Source organism: Erithacus rubecula (genome assembly GCF_903797595.1).
Source record: "Erithacus rubecula genome assembly, chromosome: 5".
In the NCBI taxonomy this organism is placed as follows: Eukaryota; Metazoa; Chordata; class Aves; order Passeriformes; family Muscicapidae; genus Erithacus; species Erithacus rubecula.
The window spans coordinates 13173164-13198949 of record NC_136687.1 but is presented as its reverse complement, the minus strand read 5'-3'; the positions used below and the strand labels follow the sequence as shown (position 1 = coordinate 13198949).

Here is a 25786-nt window from a genome sequence, read left to right as displayed (position 1 = left end):
GAAGACCAGGCAAGCGTGAGAAGCTCCATATAGTCCTTTTAAACTTGAAAACTAAAACAAGATAAGTGATTTGCTTGAGATTACACAGGAAAGTGGAGGCAGATCTAGCAAATGAATTCCCATTCCTTCATTTCCAGCACCCATCCAGAGTGTTATTTAGCCCAACCACTTTATCCTTCTTCAGAATTACTACTTATTTATACCAGGTGAGTTGGAAATACCACATGGTTAGATAATTTTTGTTCCTGTCATCTATGAAAAGGCAGCTGATCCATAGGACAGTATTTTATTTCAAACTGCTCAGTCCTGAAGTGAATAAACTATGGATTAGAGATCAGTGTTTACTGGACACTGAACGTTTTAAAAGTTATTTAGATACTGTTTGTTCTGCTATTGTATCAAAAACTGTGCTATAACCACTCCATCCTTCAATAATGACTGAAACATAAGATTATTTCAATCTGCTGAGCTCCATATACCACCCCTTTTCCTCACAGATCCTGCTTCTTAGTAAGATGTATGCTAGTGGATAGGCTAAAAAATAAATAAACATAAGAAACCAACAATTATATGGAATTCTCTTATGCTCAGAGAGCTAGAAACTCAAAGAGAAACAGAAGTTTTGCCATTCCTAGTGTGGTGGCTTAGGTGCAAAGACCTATCAAGACTGGGTGAGGCTCTGAACAATGTGGTGCAGTGGAAAGTGCCCTTGTCCTGATTTTTATGGTCCCTTCCAACCCAAAACCATTCTATGAGCATCCTCTGAAGATCTGGCTCTTAGTGCATCAGATTTGCACCATGGAGCAAAAGAGTGCTTCACTTCCCAGCTGGAGGTGGATGCTGCTGGGAGAAACAGGGTCATGAGCACCCATCTCTGCAGGGCACCCTGGCAACCTGTGGCTTTCCACCCACAGGCTCCTGCCACATCTCCTTCATCCCTGGGCATGGGCTGCTCCCATTTCTCAGGGCACAGCAACAGTAAGGGATGCTGAGTGTGGACACCCTTCTTGCTTTGCCCTTGCCAAGGCCCTGGCAGAGTATTTGGGTCTCTTCTGCTCTGCCTTTGCTTTTTATATGCATCTTTCCTATTTAAGTGTCACAGATCACTGCACCAGCTGATTAGCCTATACATGAATGGAATATAAAAAAGCAAGTCCCCAAGTTGTAGGTAAGACCTTTTGTGAAATTGACTGGCTAAAAATAAAATGGAAATTGGCTGTGAGCTTTTGAGAATCTGTCTCTTCCTCAGGCCACAGGAAAGAAGAGCAAGGGGTAGCACTTCATAATTAATTATGAATTTATAATTAATTTGAACCCTGAATCAACGACCTAATAGAGGAACTGCTATTACTTCCTCTGGATTCCCAGAGAGTTTGATCCTAGCAAGCAATTTTCAAAATTTCAGGGCCTCTTTCTACGAAGTTTGATTTATTTTTTTTCTTAAGCATCATAGTGTACAAGACTGGTTTTTGATAGTTCTTCTGTTTAAGGGACCAGATCAATAGCTGTATTGGGTCTCTAGGCTATACAAGGGAGTACAAATGGTTACCCTCAGTGGGTAGGAGTGATTTGTTTATTCCTGTAGGTTTATGCATTGTTTTGAAGGTTGGTGTTTTTGACAGATAAACAATGCAAAAATATTCTGTGTTTCTGCAGCACATAATCTGATGTTCATTGTATACAAGACTCTTACTCAGTGCTATAAATACAGGAGAACTTCTCTCCCCTCAGAGTCGTGTGGGGTTTATGCAGACTGGTGGGGTGGGATTTTGAAAAGCAGTCACGGCTGACCTTTTCCTGCCTCCCCCCTAACGCCCAGGGTAAAAATTCCTGCTGACTTCAAGGAGAGTGGATCTGGATCAGTGGTGAACACTTCTGAAAATCCCACCTGTAAAGCCTGCAGAGTTCATTATAGGGGCAAAATTTTGTATAAAGCCCAGCAGGGCATACAGAAATTGTTAGCAGCTTATTAAGGGCCTCCACAGTGGATGTGTGTATTGAATTTAATTGGACTGCATCCCAGTGAGGTCCTGATATGCTTATGATTAATTTTCTCTACACTCTACCTTTAACTTTTCTTTGAAACTGGATGGACACTCCATATTTGCACTTTTATAAAAGACTGGCAGTGAAATAAAACATGCAGGTAATTATGCCCCAAGGAGGAGCTGTGAGTGAGAGAGACCCTCAGTTAATGTAGCTGGATAGGAGCAATTTGGTGTCAATCCCTCTTGATGTCCTGCTAAAATAAAGCAGCATTCAACGTTAAACCATTTAATTTTTGTGTGTACAGGCATGGTTAAGTCTCTTTGTGTAAGGTCTGGTTAGTAGTGTGAAGATGTAAAATAAGCATGGAGCACAGTGACACACTTGAAAGGGCAGGTTATATTTATTCTGTGTTGTGTCAAGGGCATGCTGCTTGCTAACTGTAATTAGACAGTGTATCTGGAGGTCTGTGGCCAAATAGCAAAGATGTCTTTGCAGAGTATAAAAGGACTATTGTGTTAGTTCCTGGTCTCAGAGGGTATGAAGATGTTTCCCTCTCCTGTCTGTTATTACACATACTAGGTTACTTTTATGTAAATTCAGCCATGAGGAAAGCTGACAAGATTGTGACATGAAGAAATTTCACCTTTTTCACTGAAACAGGGCTTTTATTGTCTAGTAATACTGTCTTAGTTCTCTGCAAAGGAAAGAAAGAGATGTTATTGAAAATCCCATAATTAGCAGCTTAAGGTATAAACTATATAGAACCCTGTGTTCTATGATAAACCCCCTAATTAGCTTTGTAGGAACTGTTTGAAAGGAAGCACACATGCATCCTTATCATTAAATAATTATTTGCAAATAAACTCTTTCTCAACATATCTTAGGAAAATACAAGATTATTAGTTGGCAGAGTTAAGCCATCTGAGTAGCTGAAAAAGCATGAAAAGAGCTACAGAAGTTCTTTTCAGAATTCTGCTCTCTTTGGCATTATTTCTCTAAAGCTTGATTTATCAAGAGGAGAATACAGTATTTGGTTTCCCCACAAGTAAGCTCTTTTCATGTTTTGTCTTTGAAATGAAAATGGTCTTTTGGAACAAATATCTGCTCTATCAGATAACTGCATGCTTGTCATCCCTAACAGTGTGCTGGCAGGAAGACTGGGCGAGGATTTTTCTGCAGTACATTGAGTACACAGTGCTGGCACTAGATCAAGAATCAATTCCTCTGATATCGAAATATTGACTTGGCATGGCCAGTCTGATTTAAATGCTTATCATTCTTGACTTTGTAGGCTACATACATACTGCAAACATTTTTCATTGTGGGTCTGAGAACAAACATCTTTACAGCTGCCTGGCCATTTCTAGCAGAATAACAAAGGGGCTGTGTGCATGCATGGGAGCCTGTGTGTGTGAGCAAAATTGCCAGCAGATTAATGTGACTGTCACTTCTCTGTAGGGCCTTTAGAAAAAGTTGAGAAGGGTATTTTTAATACTTGGAATTGCACAGTGCTGTTTCTCTGAGTGCAACACGAGTTTCACTGCTCAGGCCGGATAGGTGCTGACCACTGAGCCGACGGGAGGGAGAACACAAACAAACCCCAACACAATCGTCAAAAACATTTTAAAATCTTTGCAATGTGAAACAATACTACTGCTAATACTCCTAATAAAAAAGTAAAGATGATTTCCCACAGGCAATCAGAACACCTATTACGTTAGCGACGGCGTTTAATTGGCATTATCGCATGCTCCAGTGAGGAAGACAATGGATCTTGCGGGTGCGCAAGTGGAACGCATTTGCATTTCATAGATGATTAAAATAGATTTGATTGCATTTGTCTGCAGCCTGGCAAGTGAGGGCACATCTGCTGCATTGGCCGTGCCCTGCGTTTGCTGGGACTAATGGAGTGCACTGAGTCACTGTGAGACGGGCTTTTACCTCTGAAAGTCCCACGGCACCTTCTGCTGCATGGCCAGCTCCTTTGTTAGCCCTGGAGACCTCTTCTTATAAAGAATTGATGTAAAGTACAGCAAGAAGGGAAGGATTTGAGGCAGTGAACTTGTCTTCATCTGGTTATGCAAGAGCCCTTGGGCTTTCTGCTGCTTCAAGGTAGAATTTATAAGGTGAGATGAAAGGTAATTTAAGTCATTAATTTGCGTTAAGGGCTGGCAGGACAACAATGGTGCATTTAATCTTGCTGTGGAAAGAATTGGTGATTTGCAGAGTAGGGGTCAGAATTAGGGGTCTGATTTCCTCTTCCACTCAGCTTAAAAGGGGCTGCTTCAAAATGGAGAGTTTATTTTACTAGAAACATAAAGCTGAGTTAATTGTCTTTGATAAAAAAATTCCAAGAACTTTAAATATAATATAGAAACCAATTAATTAATGGTACTAAAATATTTTCCTCCTGTTTTTCATTACATTCCCTAAATTTAATTTCCCTAAATCTAAATTCAACATTAAAAATGCATTCCTGGCAGCACTTCAGCTCAGACTTGTCACCTACCACCCGAGCCCTGGGAAGGACAAGGGCTGCCCTGTGTTTTGCAGGGGGCAATGCCCTTCCTCTCCCGTGAGCCCACCTTTCCCTCCCCAGCCCAATGGCCACTTGGCAGTTTTCTTTTTGGCAGTGCTGTGCTTTTTCACCAGCCAATGTAACCACCTTATGGTTGATGCTATTGTCCTTCTCTATTACTTCCTCCGCTGCCCTGAGTGTGTCTTACTGGGGTCCTTGTCTATAGATTCTGCTGTTTATTGTTTTTCTACTCCCAGGTGCCTTCTATTTTTGCTGCCTTTGTGCTCTTTCTGCTCTTGCTACATGTTGTGCTCTGCTGTCCCTTATTCTCATGGCATTGCTCTCTTTCATGTGCCAAATGACTGCTCTTCCCCCTTTGAGAAATGTCTCTTATAAACACATTGCCCTTACATCAAAGAGTGAAATAAAGAGGAGCTGGTTTGACTGGGAGAACCTGGAAAATATGCCTCCTCAGCTGATGAAAGCAGTTTGTTCAGGGCACTAATGTTTCAGAATAGCTGGATGTGTTCAACAGCAATTAGGATGGGTTATAAAGGAGCAGGGCTCCTGGGTGGCTCCTGTGCTGCCAGCCCAGTGGTGCCTGTGTGACTGTGGCCATGATTCTGCCCTGCACCCTCTGCAGTGTGGGCTATGGTAATTCCTCTCTTTCAGTCCTGCTCCTTGCTCATAGCATCCCTGCCATCACTGTGATCAATTCTGGCATTGCTCCTTTCCTGCCTCTCCCTCCTTCCACTGCTCAGTTCCCTCAGGAGCAGCCCTGGCACTGCCCGTGTTGTGGGTAGTAGAGCTGATAGTCCTTCTGCCACCAGGAGAGCTCAGATACCACCTCTGCCTTCTGCTCTTCACTGGGATGTTCCTGCCTCCCCTACTCCCCCACCTCCTTTTCTTCTGACCATGGCCATGCCTTGTTGGTCTGGACCATCCCTGTAGATGATGTGGAACAAGCTCCATGGGCAGGGCAGCAGCCACAGGGAGATCAAACCCAAGTGCTGGAATTTTTTTTTAAACTATGTTACTTTTGGAAAGAAAATTACTGGAGATCTATGTCACATTGTTAAAACAATAATTAAAGCTTGCCTGTTTTGAGTCTTATTTTAATTATGTACATGTTGCAATTTCCCCCTTTTTACTTAAATAAAGTATTCCCATAGAGAAAGAGTGCTTATAAAAAAAAATTCTCACCATTTATTGGCAATACTTTTCCCTTCAGCTTTGTTGCTATTTAACTGTAGACCCTGGAGACAAGTTGCACATATTAACCTGTCAGAGAAATGTTAAAAATGCATGACACTTAGGAATATATTCAGAAAGTCCATAAAACCATCACAATGGTTCTGTTTTTTCTCCTCATCTGGTCATGTACTTTAACAACATTTCCCCATGTACTGTATCTCTCACCCTGTTGTTTTTTAATGTGGCCTCCCAGATGGAAATGGCTGTTTGGAGGTTTTTTGATCACTGGCCAGAGAAATGTGGGCACTTGCTTGTGACCATCACCTGGCCAAGGGTCCCTAAGATGTCAAGACAGACAGAAGCCATAATTCAAAGCCTCATTTGAGTACTTCTGCTAGGTTATAGGTAAAGCACCAATACAAAAGCTAGAGAGGTGCCCTTCTGAATGCTAACTGATGGAGCAGTGTGGGCTATGATCTCCATAAAAAAACTGACAAGCTGCCTGACCTGTGACTGCTTATGCACAGCTCCTTTCAAAAATTACGGGTGATATTTGTTTGCTGTGAATCCCCTAATGGACCAAGACATCTCATTAAGCTGTGGGGAAGATCTGTTTCCTTGGGTGCAGCCAGGCCTCCTTTCTGAGGATGAATGGAAAAGTAAGGAAAGGATTGTGAAAAATGGTGATCAGTGGTCTCTGCTTTTGAATAATGTTTTCACTCACAGGACTGTTAAATACAAATTTGGGCATCCAGCTTTAGACACACAGTCTAGGAAACATTTCACAGGGACACTCTGGATCCTGCAGTCAAGAGAATTCCCCACATAATACAGATTGCTGTTTCCACATGGCAACACAGACACCAAACTCGGGGAAATATGGCTTTTAGCTTCAACAGTGTTTATCTGTGGCAAATGCCTGGGATACTCTTTATCAAGGCACATAAATAAATGTTAGTGTTTAGGCCTGTTCTTCAGGCAATGCAGTATGGAATATAAAAATCATACTTAATACACAGGTCATGAGTTTGTAGATTTCATTTTTATTCTAATAAGGAAAAATGTTTTTTTATGTAAGCATGTACATGCTAAAAAATTGTTTACCATGTTTCAGAAACACAAACATAAGGCTAAATTAAGCTTGATCAGTCAAGTCTGACTGTATCCTCTTTAATATACCAACGCTGACAATTCTAATCATCAAGCTTGCAAGCTGTAGAAAAAGCATAATTTTTATACACCTTTGGGAGAGAACTGTAGCTAAGAAGTTTCTCTCCCTGTTTCAAAAAGAAAAATGTTCATATGCAACAGAAAGATCTTTATTTGAAGGCAAAAATAGCACCTCTCTGTCATGTGCTCTAATTAACTTGCTGTGATGTCGCTCTGGTGATGGACACAGAAATAGACATTTGCTTTCCTAAATCCTGAAGTAGAAAATGAGGCATGAGTCAGGAGGATACAAGAGGGCAGAACTCATTTTCTTTTAATTACTTTTATTCAGGTTATATCATCCAGCAGCTGCTCAAGTTTCATTTTGAGTTGTTGGATCCTCATGAAATCCCAGCATGTAATTTTTGATGGGACTTACTCTCTTCTCCTTTACACATATATAAGATTTTATATCTAAGTGCTGATGGGGAATGTAGACATGGTGAACAGTGTTCCCATTCACTGATGAAGGATGTAATTGCCCATCAAATCTCTGACAGTAAAATAGAGGAGGCAGAAACTCTGCAAAAAATGTGGCCAAACAATAAGAGAGTTCTCATTACTAATCAAACAGCCAGGGAAGTGTCACACTGTTCCTGCAGCTGGCACACACAAGGTCTGCTCTGGGGAAGAGCAGCACAGTTCACAGCTGCATGGCAAGGTTTGGATGAAAAAGGCTTCACCACAGCTCTGCTTGGCACCTGCAGGAGCTTTCCTCCCTGTGGCTCTAGATGGAGCTGCCAAAATTAAAGCTGTAACCAGGTGGATGTTGCTCCCAGTGGCTCTCTCTGTTATAGTCTGCAGAGCAGGTTTGGCTGAGGGCAGAGGAGGTGCAGTCCTGCTGGAGACCTACCAGGATGCTGGCTGATGCCACCAGGGTCTGATTCAGGTCCCCAGTCCCAGTGCCTCCACTCATCTCCTCTGAAATGAGAAAAATGTGACTGTTTTGCAGCAACATTTGAAAATAAAGACATAATGCCTTCTGAACCACCACGTGCATTCTGCAGCTGGGCCCACTGTGTGTCTGTAAGTGCTGCTGTAGGCAGTCAGTGCCCTTGCGAAGAGCAAACTTAGAGAGAAGGCAAGGGATGGACTTGCAGGGGACTGCATGAACTTTCCACTTCATATGTTTCCAATGATTTTCCTGCTTTTTTGAGAAACAGTAGGAAGAAGTGAATAACTCAGAAAATTCTGGTTTTCCGTTCCTCTTATGTTGTGGATGGCTTCTTCTAGTTATGGACAAAGGACTGAACCTTCTATGTGTGTCAGTGGACCTATTTTTCACTACAAGGTCTGTAAGCAGTCTCTTGCAGGAGAGCACTTCTGTGGTTTTTTTGTGGATAGTTCTTTTACATGCCCTCTTGGGATATTGGGTGACAAGTAACTGCCTGGCCTTCTAATTTCAAATATGACCTTGAAGGAGTACAGGGTACCTGAGACAGCATGAAAAAGGCTATAAGAAAAACTTAAAAGAACAGGTTAAAAAAAAAAATTAAAAACCTGAAAATAAGAATGTCTATGTAGAAGCCACATTATCTGTGCTATTTGAAGCTATTTGAAAGTCTGTAAGGTCTCTGAAGCCTATTTTCTATGTACATTTAGGATGCCTTGACAACATAAATCAATATTTCAGTATTTAAAATAAAATGTGTATAAAATGGAACTGCCTGAATGAATTTTGACAGCTCTCCTACATGCATTATTTATTTTTTATTGTTTTATTTTTTACAGATGTGGATGGTGACTGAACTGCTGCTGTAAACTTGTACCCAGGTAGCTTTAAACCACATATTATTGGCTGAGTTCATAGTAATGATGTAGTTTAGTTATAAAACAGCTTTTGTTACAAACAACTTTGCAAGCTTTAAATATGAATCAAACTACTGAATATATGAGAACCATTTTCATCTATACCTGAAATACTCTTATATGGAGTGGGTGATTCATAGCAGATCCAGAACACATATAAAACTTCTGAGAATATATTTAGCAAAGGAAGTGAAGACTATTTTAAATTTATGTTGAGCTGGAATTAGAAAGTGCCTACAACAGTGCCTTAACAGACAAACTCCACCAAAGTGAGAGTGCTGTATCCTTGGGATTTACACACTGTCCAGGGATTTGATTTAGTTCTCTGCTTCCAGAGGGCCACCTTAGCCCAGCATCACAAGCAGCATGTTGTGCCTCTGGTTTCCCAGCCCAACAATGGCATCACTGTAAACCAGCACCTCCAGGTTTTACAGCACAGGCCTGTGTCCTGAGGGCCCCATGGGACCTTTGGCCATCCTTGCTCAGCTTCACTGTTGCTGGCATCAGTCCCTCTGAGTCAAACACAGAGGCTCAGTACCACATTCAAACCCTGAAGTCTACTCTGTTTTAACATTTTCTTCTTTTTAAAATTATTATTTTCTCTTTAAGCTTTTTTTCCTCCCCCCTGCAAGCTCCATACATTTAGGATTCTTCCAAATGGATGCGAATGGCTCTTATTAGAAAAAGAGAAACCAGAAAATCACTCCAGGACAAAAGCCATCCCCAGCATGTTTTAATGTTCAAATTAGAGTACACTCCCCAGTATTAAAGGGGGTTTATAATGGAAATGCTGACATCCTTACCAGACCCTATTGGCCTGTTGCTCTTTTGTCCTGCAAGTTATTAAAATCTAGCCTGGTTGCCTGAGAAACAGGGTAGTTACTTAGAAGATATTTAGCCATCAGTAAAAATTAATGTCCAATGTATTTATTGGAAAAATACACTTAATTAAGGGCTCAAGTTATACAAGCCACCCACCAACTGCAAGTGTGTTCTGGCAACAGGAGTGTTGTTGTTACCCTGGTTCTGCTTCGTGATGTTATTTTTTTAAGTAAATGCGTTTTCCAGCCTAACAGTTCTGGCTGCAGCATATTGATAAGATAACTCTGCACTAAAAGGGAGATATAGTATTTTTAGTCTCCTTTTACAGTTACCAGTAGTTCATTAGTGACACTGTTGTGAGAGTGTTGATTCATTAAGAGTCTTTTCATCAACAGTCTGACATTCATATGTAGAAGAAAAAGCCAGGAAAAGTAACAAGGTACTCAGCATTTTCTTCTGCTTCATTGGTGCTTGTATCTTTCGTAATGTCAACAGATGAGCTGGAAGCTTTCAAGACTGTAGGTTTTAAGCCAAACTTGAGTGTGTGCTATTTTTTCTCAATTTGCACACTAAATGTGATTTCAGGGGCAAATTTTTTATTTTTATTGTGTAAGAGGTAAATAGGAATCGCATCTGAAAATCAGATGTGAAAGTTCTGTTCCTAAATTGTTTTTAATTGGAGCCTTAAAGGCTCACATGGAAACACTGGGGAAAATATGACTTTTGCTGTGCTATTTAAATAGGCTCTTAGCCACATCCCTAAACTTTATATGGCTTTGGATAGATTAGGAGCTCTCTACTGAGCTATCAAATATACCATACTCATGTAAATTCCTAGCAAATATATAAATATGTGTTTTTCATTGTTTATAATTGCCATTTAATTGTAGGACCAAATTCCATAGCTTAACATTTAGATAATGCCTGATACTTTAAGCACTGCACAAATATTAACTAATTAATAAAAACATTTGAACAGCTCTTTTGAGACTGTCAGATTCCAAAGAAGTAAACTCCTCTTCTTGAAAAATGGGACTGTTCAAGCAAACACACTGTAAGCTTTTAAATGGCAAATCCAAAATGACACAGTGGGACACCATTTCATGCCTGAAATCTGAGCACAAAGACTTTATTTTTCCAAGATATTTTTTTTTCTTTGGTCTTGTAAATAAATACTAGGTAATGACTTAGGAAGCAGAGGGGAGGCAGGCCAGAGATGAACTTGACATTGGCACTTACTTTGTTTTCATCTGCATATAACATTTCATTGGAATATAATATTACATTGACTTATGTATTCATTCAATCATTAAATTCAACAGGACTCTTCAGTTCTGTCATCAAAAAGCAAAAAAACATCAAAGCAAACTGTATCGATTTAACCTTTGCTCCCCTTCATGAGAATTCATCAAATAAATGTGTGGCCTTTAAGTACTTTATTTTTTAAGTATTTTATTTTGGCTTTGAAAGGTCTGATTTAGTGATGCAAAATTATGTGGTTATCTCTGGCTTGCAAACAAGTCTAGAAAGCTCAAATCCAACCCATAACATATTGTTTAATAACTTTAAGCTACACTGGTCCTTCTGTTTTCCTGCTCAGGGCTTTGCTTTCCATGATAATCTCACAATTCTGGTCACCTGTGTCTCAGTCAAAGGGATGACATTTCAGAACACATGACAAGCAAGTTGTCATTGCTGTGTATTTTTATATTTGGCATTGTGTCAGTAGAACAATCAGGACAGAACAAATCTCCACAGTTGGCATGATGCAATTTAAGGTGGACACAGAGTGGTAAAAGATGGGAGTGAACAAAGGGCAAAAGCTGGCTTGAAGAGAACAGTGTATAACTGGATTATTTTTTGAATTTTTTTCCTTGGAGGTTATCTTTTTGAGAATACTTTTTTTCAAATATTTTGTTGTTTGAAATAAAAACATTAGTGATTAGTAGTTTTTAATTTTTGGTTTCCTACTTTCCTTCTTCTTACCTCTGTCATCTTGGGCAGTGTGGAGACAATATTTTTTTAATTATCATTTGTGAATTTGAGAACTTAGGATGCTCTTTATGCATATATATGATAAAAAAATTAATATGCAAGATGTTTATAGTAATATTTCTGTTTTCTGAAAAGCTTCTAAACATGGTTTGCATTTTGGGAGCAGCCATAACTGCAAGGCTGCAAGCATGGCATAGGGGCTGCAATATCACCTTAGGTTTATTTCACTTGGGGAATAGTGTTAAGGATGAATGCTTTGGTAGCAGGGAGCCTCAGAATGTAAATCCAAAATTAAATTGCCAAAAGGGGGTTGAGGAAATGAAAATGACACTGACATAAGCAGCTGGAATCTCAGGAACCATCCAACAGTTTGAGCTGTAGCCATGTTGTCTGCACGTCTAATTGAAGAGCTATTATATATATAAGACAATTTTAAAATAATGAAAAAATATCAAAGTCAATGTAGATGTGATTTCACAAGAGATGTGCCATTTATTTTGTTTGCCAGCCAGGGATAACTGAAAGGCACTGAGAGCAGGAGGGTATGATGGCAGCATATTCATTACCTAAGTAGGATTTCAGCTCTAAAACACCTTTCTGCAACTTCTGATCACAGTTTCCCTTCATATTGCTCAACATGCTACACCAATATTTATACTTTATTATATATAATATTATAATATTTATAATATTATTTATTAATTAATAATTGTATTTTGTTTTGGATAATCAGCCAATATCCTGCAGCTCAAGGTACTTTTTGTGGTGTATATTTTCTTTTCAGGGAACTATGTTTAAGCTTGTATATCCATGAATGCCACTTCAAGCATAAGCTCTGGTCTCCCTTATAGCAAGATTTTACTGCATGGTGAAGACAACAGTTTAATAGGATGAGATGAACAGAGATTTAAAAAAAAAAATCTTCAGATGAGACATCCTACTCAGAACTGTCTAGAGCAGAAGGGAAATTAATAATCACTAAGTGTGAATTTACAAGGTCTCTTCCCATTAATAAATTAAAATACTCTCAGAAGAGAATCAACAGATCTTAGCAGACTGGACAACAACTATGGAGCTGAAACAAAAAAATAATTAAGAAGTATTTAAAAATAGAGGGATTTAAGATTGGCCATGAATGACCAAAGCTGTTACTTTACTTGAAATGGAATCCCTCCAAATAGAGGTTAAGGCCATCCCAACCACAGCAAATTTTTTTAACCTAATCAATCACTGCACGACAGTGCCCTAAATCTGCAGTTCTTTAATATTCGATAGATATAATTAATGCATTAACAAAAAAATGCATTTAATCAAGATGAGGATATTCATAAAAACTATCCCCAGATATTCCATATGGTTTTTGACTTACATTAGTGTGGTGTGGGAGCCCAAGGTTTATTTTCAGTGCTTTTTCTAATGGATCTTGTCCTGCCTTGAGCCAGCCACTGGCAGTGAGTTTGCTATACAGGGGCTGAGCAAAATGTGCTGCTTTGCTTTATGGGCTGTGAGGCACCCCAGAACCCTTGTGCTGGGAAAGGAGAAAAGCACAGGTGCCCACCCACCATTTTGCACCTTTTCACGTTCTCAGGCACAGTTTCTTGTGACCCGTATAAAAGATTTCTTATGTTATTGAGGAGGACTAAATAATCTGTCTTTTTGTACTCTGATTATAATTTCATCAGAAAGCTGAGGTATTCTGCTCCAGATCCTCAGCTGGCAGAAATCAGTAGCTACCACACAGCTGCAGTGGGTCTAGTTTATCTCAACTTTTGGAAGTTCAGTGGCACAATTTTTGGAAGGCATTTAAAGTTCTATTTCTTAGTGTACTTTTTCCTAATTGCTTTTTAAAATCTGTTTGATTTTATTTGTCTTTTTCAAATGTTTTTTTCTGTTCTAAAATCCAACCTGCTCACAAGTAAATGAAGATCCCTATTCTCTCCACAGCACTATCTTAAAATGACATTTTGCTTTCAGTTAGAAACTGTGTTAATGGTTTTGACTTCTTTCATTTTTCTTATTACTACTGATATTGCAGCTGCTGAAATTTTTAACATGCTTATAGTTGGAAGTCTCCCAGGCTGCTGCTCGAGAAATCTCACAATTTACAGTTTTCAGTCCAATTTCCATTAGAGAGCACTGTGACATTCAGCACAGGGCACTGTGCAATACCAAGGAGTGGAGAAGCCCCTGGGGACAGTGCAAATGGTGAAGGGGGGCACCCACAGGAGACTGTTGTGGGATTCTGCCACTGGAAGAGGTGAACTTTCAGATGCATTACACAAGCAAAACCTAGCACAGTTTCTGCCAATTAATGTGGCTGTGCTACTCATGGGGCAGCTGGTGAAACAGCAGGGGCTGGGTGTGCAGGTGAAGGCAGCAGTTGAGGTGGATGACAATACAGTGACATGTCTGAACTGAGCTGAGCTATGTAAATATAGGTAGAAAATGAGAGGAAACTGGGGTGAATAAGAGCATTTATCAGATATGAAGTTACTGGGACCAGACTAGGGAGTGTTGTGCAATGCCTGGTACCACTGCTACCAGCACCTAGTGCTTCAGCAGTGGGCGCTGACAATGGGCATCTCCTGATACAAGACAAGGTCCTGGGGTAGGTAGAGCTGTTCAAAAGCATCTTCCAGGCCAGTGGCAAAACCTGGGGTACATCTCACTCCAAAAACTCTCCATTGCTGTGGACACAGAGCCTGAACCTGAGCACTGGCATCAGCATTGGGACAGAGCACCAAGGAGCCATGAGAGGATTTTTTGAGTTAGCTTGGACTATGATTTTTAATCACACTTCTGGAGACCAAGATGAAGAGTACTCAGCCCTTTTGGCTAACAGTGACCATAAATTGTCTGAATAGCATCATGTCCTCACTCACCTGACACTTTCCCAGACAGCTGAATTCAGATATTGCTACATATTTTTAATTTAAGGAACAAAGTGTCAGGAAATGGAGGAACAGAAAGGGAAAAAGAAGTGGCAAAGATGACAAGGTTTTGTGTATGGCTGAAGGGCAAAGATGATACAGTAGGGAGAAACCCTGGAAAGGGGAGGGGAAGGGTGATTAGATAGCCTAATACATTATTTTTTTTTTCTTCTGTGTTTAATTTCCTTAGGAGTACATGCTGCATTTTATGTCAGTGACAGATAATGAAGGAGTCAAAAGATAATAAGCTTGGTATTCAGAGAAGATCCCAAGAAGTGGTATGTTACAGGGCTGTTTGGAAATCTGAAATTCTCTGGTGATAGGAGATGGATGAGTTGGCTGCATGCCCCATGAGATTTTCCTCAGTCAATCTAAAATTAATTCCCCTTCATAATTAAAATACATTTGATATTTTTAGGAATGGCTGGCTAAGTGTTTCTTTTCTTTTCTTCTTTTTTTCCCTACTCCTTTTTACTTTGTATCAGAGTCAGCTACTTTAATTGCTAGTTTGCCTGATTTAGGATGAAAAAAATCCCAGAATGTTCATGGCTGTCTGTCTTAGCTACTCATTTGATCTTGTATCCATTTCATAAGTTATCACACATCTCTTTCTGCAATAGATCTTTAAAGCAATGATCTGCAATTATTAACTGGTGAATAGTCAGAGTTTCCCAAGGTCCCAGGGTGGTGGGTGATGGACTAGGATTCTGAACTTCAGCCTCTCCTTTTTTGGACTGTTTTTCCTACCCAGTAGTGCAGAGCTGATAATTTTATCAGAGTTATGTAGGTGACACGTGGATCCATGAAAGTGGCATTCAGTCCAGTGGAGCCTCATACAAAGGGCCAAATGGAATTTTTGAAAAGATGCTGCTCTGCTTTGTGCCTGATCCTCCCACAGCTGTGGATAAAGCCCCCTCTGGTTTCAGTTCAGATGGTTCCACTTCTGAAACCCTCTGGAAAAACCCTAAAGCGAATCAGTTTTTCATTCAATTTTATGGAAACTTCTTCTGGGGTAAACCCAAACCAGCTCTGTCACCTCCCTCCCATTTTTCTCTCGGGTTGTTTAACCAAGAATATCCCAGTACTGACCCCAGCCCAAAAGTCAGCTTCTTTTTCTGCTAAAGGCAGTGAAGGTCCAGCATCAGCATCTGACCCTAATTTATACTAGTTGCCAACTGAAAGATGGAAATTGTATATATTTTGGCAGATTTCCTGGTGTTCCCAGACACTGCATCACTGCAATTCATCTGAATTCTGGTTTACCCCATAGGAATACAATGAGTCAATTAACCCTTTAAATAAATCACCTAATTCCAGAGCAATCACACGGCATCTGTTTCAGCATTTTATCAGTTGCATAATAAAAATCTTCCCCTTGTCTTTCTGTTTCCTATTGCATTCTGTGCTTTGGATAAATACCACCAGTGCCTGCCAAGTCACAGTTGCAGAGACCTACTGCAGAAAATGGAACCAGAGACACACACTGGGAGAAATCCTCTTTAATGCAGTGCTTCAAATTGAATGCCTGCAGTGCTACACAGAATCACAGAATGGTTTGGGTTGGAAGCAACCTTAAAAATCATCTGCTTTCATGGCAAATTTAAAACTAAAATCCACACCTCATTAACAATGAATCCTGATGAGTAAGTTAAGTAGAAGAAACATTAATTATTTATGGTGATGAACTCAGCATTTTCCCTCTCCTTTTTTGTGTTGTGTCTGTCTTTGGAAGCCTGTAGCTTGTTATAAATGAAGTACCACAGATGAGCTAGAAATAAAAAGCTAGGAGGTTTTCCAGGGAGACAGAGAATAAATACAGAACCTCCACAAATGCAAACACACATGCTCTGGACTGTTAAGAATTTTGAATCGCACTGTGTTTTATCTTCTCAGAATTTCCCAAGTGGCAAAATATATCCCCAGGAAAAGACATGACAGCAGACAAAAAGCAAAGAGAACCAGAAAATAAAATTCAAATCAGAAAGTCTACCGTAATACAGTTCAGAATTACTTGTTCCCTGAATGATAAAGGAAAAGTAGTAGTCATGACAATGATCAATTTTGCTCAGAGAAGACTAGCAATTTAACAGTGGGTAGGCATCTTAGATATCCTGGCTGAAAGAGAACAGAGGGAATGAACCAAATGATTAGATTTCAAAGTGTGAATTAGCTTATGCAGTTTTTAACAGAGTGTTTTGGAATAGGGTCCCAAAAGCATCCTTTTAGGTTGGTGTTTGTCACTCTGTGATATTTCTTCTGTTGCCTAACCCAGACTAACCTCAGAGTTTTATCCCACAGTAGTTCCTGGGTCAGGTATTTTATGTGTAACACTAGGAAGGACTTTTTCTAGAGACCCTACTAATGTTGATGAACCCTTTTATTCACCTTTATTATTGTTACCTTCCTTTTTTGCATAAACACTTGGCAATATATTTTCTGCTGGTAAAGGACATTATAGAGTCAAGTGTTCTTTTGAAAAAAAATCTTTATTTTTCACAGACTATGCTAGTTTTGTTATCTAGAATACAATAAAAATCCCTATAATATTAATATCATGAAGCTTTGAATGAAGTAATTTCTTTGTTTAAAGTTCTCAACTTTTTTCATTATAAGTTGTACATTCTTTTATTCAGGACCATAGTCAGGAAGCTTTCCTAATATGAAAGTCTCCTTTGCCTTTATTTTAGGTAGTCATGTTCATTAAAGTGGGCTGCAATCAAACCTCAGTCCATATGCTTGTAGTCAGTGTAATTTTCAGGTGAGGCTGACATTGTTTCTGCAATCGCTAAGAAGAAATGTTGAGGGCTGGAATAGAGTCAGCATTGTCCATGGTAAAAAGCAATAGCAAGTGTTGGTAGTCAGTGGGGAAAGTTATAAGGTGGTATAAACCTTCTGGCTCTAGTGAATCCATGGTTTTCAAATAGCCAGAACTAGAGATTTTTATGTCCAGGCTGATGTTGAACATTGATGTCTCTCTTGAGTAACAGGATTAAGAGACCAGTGGTGTAATATTTTGGAGAGTGAAAAGTGCTTTCCTACTGGTACCTGAATGTTACAGCCCTGTGCTGTGTTACATTGGAGTTTGCTCTGGGAAACAGTGATGGCTTGGTTTCTCAAGGGTGGTTTCAATGAGGAAAGAAGGGTCCATGGTCATACACCACCCAGCCTGTGGGATCCCTGCTGGTGATAGTGGAGATGTGCTGTCAGGTCCTGCATTTATTCCTCAGGCATGGTCAGGTTCCTGGTTTGTAGATGTTAACATCTAAGATTACTTTAACAAAGTTGGGATGCTGCAAGGAAGGGAAGTTTGATAAATTTTCATTAGAATAGAATTATCTTACATTTAGTTATTGGTATAGGTCAAGGATTAGGATGATAAGTGAGCTCTTCAGAGTAACATTTTGGCAAGTTCAAAGTGGACCTTTGAGATTGGAGAGCATTGAGAATAAGGCTGCAAATATTTATTTTCCCTTATATATCTGCTAATTTCATTCACATAGGTTTAATGCTCTATTAATATTTTTCTCTAACAGGAGGTTGTTTGTAGGCTATCAATCATAATATTATATGAAGATTTAAAGGTTTAGAGACAGGTCTGTGAGAATGTAATTTAATTAAACTTTGTTGTGACCTAAATCAGATGGAAAAGCAGAAATTCTGGTTATTAAAGTTTGTTGCGACCTAAATCAGGTGGAAAAGCAGAAATTCTGGTTATTAAAATTTGTTGTGACTAAATCAGATGGAAAAGCAGAAATTCTGGTTAGTCTCTGGCCATAGTAGGAGAGGTTATGATGCCACCTTGGGTAAGGGTACAGAGGTACAGACTGGTGGCAACCACAGTGGCAAGGATGACATTAATATGAAGGTGAGTTAATGGAGATGTCATATAGTTTTGTCTACACAAATAGTAGGTAAGTAAAAGTGGTACTTTTTAAAATTGGGTGAATCAATTTGAGTTGGGTAGCAGGGTTTGAAGAACCTCTTTGGTCATATTACAAAAAAAGCTTCAACCAACTGAAGTTGTCTTGGTTAGTCTTCTACTGATAGATTCTGCAGTCTGAAAGACAAAAACTTTTATGCCTTTATAAGAATTATTTGGACTTAAAAAAAATAATCCTGTTCCTTTACAATGAAATTAAATTTTTTCTTTGTTTAGTGCTTTGCATAAGAATAATTGGCACTTACTGGTCACAGAGAATTTAGTGAAAACCCAGAGGATCAAAAGAAATCATAGTGCAAAGAGGAAAAGAAGAGGAAGGTGAGAAGTTATTTTAACACTTCAAGTGATATGATATAGAAGCATGTAGGTTAACATGTTCTTAGTAAAAAAATTAAAGTCCTTTTATACACTAATCCACGATTGCTGTACAATAACTGATACACAGAAAGAATGAAGCTGTTACCAGACACACCAAAAGTTTAGTTCTTTATCAACAGGAAAGGAACAGTGCTGGCTGTATTTTCAGTGCCTGACTAGAATGATAATAACAATTATTTCTCAGGAATTGTTTTACAGAGAATTTAAAGATGTATGGTATGTGTATCATATAATTGGCATCTGTATTGCCTCAGGACTGAATCAATGTAATCCAAGACTGCAGCTACATAAACTTCCCCTCTCCTGCAAGGGAAAGTTTTCTTTGGGTGATGTTAGGCTGCAGAGCCATGATGAATTGCATAAATATCTATTTAACTATTTCAAGGCTGAAGTTAATAAGAAAGACTTCAATAATTTCAAGGGTATCTTTAAAAGTTTATTTATTTTGGATTGGAAACAAAGATGAAAAGACTTATGAAGAAAAATAGATATTCCACTGATTTTTGTATCATTTTGGTACAGAGAATCGTTTTACAATTGTTTTTACAATTTACAGTACTTTTGCTATTTATCTTAGATGTGGGTTTACCAGGTATCAGGACTGAAAAAGAAGTTTAGGACCTGTGTCTCTCCCAGGCATGATTACCCTGACCTCTTGCTACTTCTAACTGCAGAAATCTTCTCTCCCTCACAACCCAGCTTCTCACATTTAGGTCTGAAAGTGGCCTTGCCTGAGCTGATGGGCCTGGGACACTCCACAAAGAGAAAGAGCAAATTTTTCTTCAGTTTTGATTGCCCAAATTCAGCTGGTTGCAGTGCTTCAACTCTCCATTTCCCAGGAGTAAGGAAGAGGACTAATCAAATCAATCCAAACAGATAATCACCACCATGCAGGCAGATATTGCTTTTCAACCCTTTCCCATCTACTCTATTCAATCCCCATATTCCTACTGACACAAAATAAACACCACTCTCCTGCCAGGACTGCCAGAATGGAGGAAGCATTCAGTGATGGAGATGAATAAGGTGGGAGCAGCATTTCCAAGGTTTCTCTCCTTCCCTAAGAGACATTAACCTGCATCATTAGGGACTGAAAATTGCTATTTTAAGATGAGTTGCAATAAATTCTGTCTTGCTTATTGCCTCATTGTGGTTCCACAGTATCAATATCAACATATGGTTTAAACACCAGTAAAGCAGAACACAAATCCATGGATGACTTAATCTGTTGTACAAATGTTAGTGAAATAGAAACAAAAAAGATTTAGTGATTAACATCTCTGGAGAACATGTGCATTTTCAAGTCACTGTTATTCTAGTAGTATCTAAACTACAAGAATAACAGGAAATTTGACTTAACAGGGGATACAAAAGAGGCATTGAATGTGGGTTGCTGTATTTTCTCCCCTTTGGCTACTGAAGGTTACCAGACTGAATGACAGAACATTGAGGTTTTGGTAGTTATTTTACTCATTTACTCAGTCCATGACATCCTTGACTTAATGTCTCAAATCTTAAGATTTGTAGAAAATTTTCATTAGGCTTTAAGGTGTTTCAGTTCAGTAGAGTCCTTGGCATAAGCAGAGTGTCAGATGTCAAAGAAAAATTAAGAGAATAGTTTTGAATGTTCCATGAATCCTCTGGAAAGCCAGATAAGGCAATGCTCCAAGGTAGGTAGAAGAGGAAAGTGAACAGACTCTTTATGGTAGTTACTTGATAACTCATCAATAACAGCCTCCTATATGTTCTTTGGGTCCTTGACACCATTTTTGCCCTGTGCTGTAAAATAATCCTGAAACTAACTCAGCTGTAATCTTAAATCAAAGAAGAACACTTAGGGGATGGGTGGGAGTGATAACAGTTCAAGGAAACAGAATTCTACAAAAAAAAAATCCTTAACTTACATGAAGAATCAGCATGCACAGATACCTACTTTAAGTCCTGAAGCACCTCGTTTGGATCTGCACTTTTTTTTTTTTAATGGGAAAAGTACCCGTATCTTTTTATATATATATATATAAAAAAAAAAGAATTTCTTTATGTGGACAATCTTAAAAGAGGGATCTGATCATTTGGACTCAGTAACAATCTTCCTAGGTCATAGAGCATTTTTAATTAACCTGATGTTCCAGTTATTTTAATTACTCTTGTAGTTCCAGGTAAAGGCAATATTCACTGCTTCCCCACCTCAATTTAAAAGCAGTGATGCTTTGCACATTACACCACAGTGCTTCTGTTGTTCCCATGGCTCAAGGAACATATTGAAAAAAAATCTGTAAACATATGTTCAAACTGGGAAGTATTTTGGGATGAAAGACAGTATGGAAGGGGAAATTATGGTATTAATCTTTCTCTCAGAAAAATGAGAAAAACCCAAATCCTAAATTAAAGTATCAGTGAGCATTACAGGAAGTTCAGCTTTACCAATAAATGCAGCCTTTATAATTGCTTGCTGAATGAGAGCAGGGCATCAGCACTCCATCCTATGTAAAGGGTGATGTCTGTGCACACCATTTGCCTTTATTTTAAATGGAGAATCTGAATGCAGTCTGAGACCATCTGAGGCAAAAAAGGAGGGTCACTGGCTCAGATGACAGTCTGGGTTCAGCACAGCTGGCCTGGGTGGGGCTCCCCTCCTGCAGGAGCTGCCAAGTGTCTCACAGGCTTCCAGGGGTTCCCCTTCATCAAATAACACCCTGGATGGTCCCTAAGCCAGTCCTACAGAGTCAGTGGCTTGGTACCCAGCCAGCATCTTGTTATAAACTTTCTGGCACAACCTAGTGATATTTGTAACAAATTCTATGGATGTGTTAACGTATGGAATTTGGAAACACTCGCTTAGAGGTCCCAAAAGACAAAGAACTTCAGTACTTTGGCAACTTACTTCATGAAGATCTTTCCCAAAGAGAACATCATCAAGACTTGTACTCAAGAAATAACCCAGAAAATTGTATGTTTGATTAATGCTGCATGGTGTCTTTTGTTTCCAGATAGTGGGCTATCCATAAGCAGGTCATGAGTGTCTCTTATGTATGTATGACAAATACTTTTCCTCTGGATTGAAGAAAAAAAGTTTGCACTCACATAGCAAAATTCAAAGATTGTTGCTTAATAGCAATTTGTAATGTAAGTCACAGGGTGCTGTTTTTCTACATATTTTCCAAAATTGGAAAAAGTGGATAAAGAAGAAATTCTGAAATGGCTGTTTTGAGACAAAAAACAGGCTTCCTGTCAGTAGACAGATGCCTTACTGGACACTGTTACATCCTCAGTGGATCTCCAAAGGCTCTGTACAGTGGTAAAATTCATCCTAGGACATGCAGCTGCCTTCTAGTGTCTCTAGCTTAAAAATTGGTTTGGCAAATTATTGTATATATGACTGAAATTTGGGGCTGTGCCCCTAAATCATTTGTGACTGACTGTTTTTCAAAAGAGAAGAGAATTTTCTTGAAATGAAGGCAGGTTACAAAGCATTCCCTAAGATTCTTGGAGCAGTAATTTCTTATGAGTAGGTAGCAGAATTATTCTCATGGTGTTGGGAGGCCACCATGAACACTGGAGTGTGTTGTAAGAGAAATGGGATTTGATGTTTTGACTTTGATTTGGCTGGAGAGCTGGGAGGTGTCTAACCTCACTGCAGCTTGTAAGAAAAGGCTCCACTGCCCCAAAGCCATGCTTTAGAAATAGTGTAGTAAAGATATCCAGAGCATCTCATGCTACCTTCTGAGGCAGCTGGAGAGTTTCAGAAGGGTTCTTACAGATTTATACAAGCCATGCTCAAATAAAACACATGGAAATGTGATGGCATTTGGTAACATGCGTTAAGTATGCTGATTTATCCCACAGCTAAGGCAGGCACTTCTTTTTGTCATCCTATTAGTCAATTGTAGTTAATTATTGATATGGTGGAACTTAATATGACTATATAGTTTTGGTTTTTTTGGAGGTTTTTGGTGGATTTTTTGTTAGGTTTTTTTGTTGTTGGTTTTGGTGGGTTTTTTGTTCGTATTTGGCTTTGGGTTTTTTTGCCTTTTTGTTTTTTTTAACTTATGCTTATAGAGGTCAGTAGATGCAATTATTTGTGTGGCTCATTCATGAGTCATTGTTTAAGACATGAGGATGATGATTCACTTTGCCAAAAGCTATTAATAGGTGGCCAGCACTATATTTTAAGGTCATGGAAGAATCAGTCTCCTTTCCTTCCACAAGGAACTATAGTTTGCTAAGTCCTCTCCTAGTTTAGCTATTATGCCAGAAACATCATTTCTAGGACTGCCCTCTACGAACAAGATAACATAAGAACTAAGACAGGAGTTTAAATAAGAGCTGACTTAGTCAACACATGCAGGAGGATACATGACCTAGTGATGGGTTTGGGAATAATCTTTCTCTTTTCTTTTCTTTTCTTGTTAAGCCTTTTTCCTGTCCCCCTGCATTGCACATGGGCTGCTCATAGGCTGTGATCATATCTATCAAAGTATGGACAAATGTGAGTATCTCTTCTTGGACTGAGGGCAGGCAAGGCAACTTTGGGCTGCTTGTGTCAGGAGTTTCATCAGTGCAGTGCTACTGCTTGAGATTATTCATTCCTTTTCCCTGTGGGATTTATTCACTGGGGATATGCTGTGGACTATGCTGGGATGAAGCAGAGATCAGTCTGGAATTCTCAGACATTGGGCAAAGTCTTTGCTGGTCCATGTGGATCTGTTTTTTGGGTCTTGTATGCAGGGGCAGGGTCCCGTGCTGGAGGTGACTGCAGCACAGACCTGCATAACATCTTATGTAGGAGGGACATCTGGCATTAACCTACTAAACCCTGCTTTGTGAAGGCCAAGCCAACCTCAGCATTAGCTCAGGTCTCAGAACCTGTTCACCAAAGTGCTGCAACCTTCCAAACCCAGAGCACCCCTGTGAAGCTGCCTGGGCAGGAGTGCAGCCAGCAGGACAGATCATTCCCCATGACATGGCACTGGGCAGAGGTCAGGGGGAGCACTGAGTCCAGTTCTGCCTTTCTCAGCACAAGAAAGGTGTCAACCATGCAGAGTGAGTCCAAGAGAGGGGTCACCAGGTGGTGGGGGGCTGGAGTGAGGGATGTAGGAGGACAAGCTGAGGCAGCTGGTTCATTTTAGCCTGGAGAAGGAACAGCTGAAGAGAGGTCTCCTGGCTGCCTGCAGCTACCTATTGGGAAGTTGCAGGGAAGATGAATCCAGATTCTTATGTGAGATCACTGTGAAAGGGCAAAAGGCAATAAGAATGGCTTGGAAAACAGGAAATTCTAGTTAGCTAGTAGGAATTTTTTTTCACTGGAAGAGCAGGGAAAGGTATGGCAGATTGGCTGAAGTACTGGAGTCTCCATCCTTGGAGATGCTTAAAACTCAAGAGGACAAGTCCAGAGAAAGCAGATTTAGTTCAGCAGATCTTGCTGGAATTAGATTAGATTACTACTCCTGTTCTTTCCAACATACATTTTTTTGCAATTCTGTAATAGTGGATCAGATAGATCAACACTATCTCAAAGCCAGCCTTGCACTGCATAGGCAAAGGTGTGTGACTACCCCTCCTTTCCTTGTCAGAGGGTGTTGAATGAGTGGGAGAGGTGGAACATTTGGGTTGATTTACCCAAAATCTCTTAACGGAAAATCCTAAACTAGCAGGTAAACAGAACTCTAAAAGAAAAACATACCAAAAGAAAGATAAAGTATTTTGAACTGATCGACATTTTGTTAAATTCCATATAGAACTTGTTAGTCTCAGCTGATGTTTCTTTTTCCTGCCTTTTTTATTACTGAACAGAAACACAACTTCCTGCATAAAAAGGCCATGTGATGCAGATGTAAAAATGTATAATCAATAATTGAAAATATTGAAATGAATATTCTTCTTTCATTTCTACCCATGGTTTGGGATTATTGTAGTATAATCTGATTCAAGACTTTGAGACATTGCCTGAGCCATCCTCTGAGGCTGATTTAGACTCTTTCAGCAAAAGTTCTTCTCTCTGGTAATTTTTTGTCAGAGATCTGCACGTAGTTAGCTAATTCTCTTCATGCCACAGTAAACTTTAGTGAAGTCAATAGGTACTCTGGCAGAAAAGTAGAAATGAAAGAGACTCTATTTTCAGAACTCTAAAATAACCACTGATCCATCCTTTGGAAAATACTGCTGTCAGGGGGGTCTGGTGGAGTGGTGTTGGGTTTCCAAATGGACAGAGAAACAGACAACTGTATTCCTGAGCATTTCATGCTGACTTTCTGTGAGGTGACAAGGATGGCTTCCCTGGAGGGCTGGCTAGCTACAGGGGTGAGATTAAATAAATGACTTTGCCCCTCCTAAATTATGTGCCAGAGATATTCCTTCCTCTCTGTTCCAGTGCCCACTCACTGGAACTTCTGCTGGCACCAAGGTCTGCTGAACGTGGTAGCAGCCCTGCCACCAGGGTCCCCTGCCACTCAAAGCACAGATTTAAAGGCAATCTTGAATCCAGAAGGGAGAAAGGAAGAGAGTGTAATGCTGTGCTGTTTCAGCTGCTAATTGTGCCCAGATTAGTTAATTAGATAATTAACATAAGAATGCTCTCTTTTCATATTAGAGCATCATACATTTACAATAGAGCTGTTCATAAGTAGAGTGCTATGCTGTGGGAAACGCTAATTAATTTTGCAAATTTGGACCTTTAATTACTAAAGTGCTGTGCTTTCTCAATGTTTGTTTTAGAGTAATGTTAACTGATTAGTGCCTGTTTGGAGAAGTATTTATTCTCTCTGCCAGTTGGACATATTCCTCTTGCTGTGAGACCAGAATCCCAGTTTATTTGCAATTTAACTGCATTGCACTTCAGAGGAGCCTGCAAGAGATGAGATTGTCTGTAAGTCCAGCTGACATTGGACCCACTAACTGCAAAAGCAATGCAGCCCATCATTTCCAGATAGGACACATCCCAATCATATATCTCTGCAGCCTGCACACTCGATTGTTGGAACAACATTCATCCTGGCTTCAAAG

General features: G+C 39.6%; 1 long non-coding RNA gene across 1 annotated transcript in view; it reads left to right on the top strand.

Annotated features, from left to right (window-relative positions):
• Nucleotides 1–3847: 3847 nt before the first annotated feature.
• Nucleotides 3848–25786, top strand: part of LOC306802845 — a 43250-nt gene continuing 21311 nt past the window's right edge. The window contains exons 1-2 of the long non-coding RNA XR_013774488.1: nucleotides 3848–4115; nucleotides 8642–8683. This is a non-coding gene — a long non-coding RNA (uncharacterized lncRNA). The remainder of the gene's footprint in view (nucleotides 4116–8641; nucleotides 8684–25786) is intronic.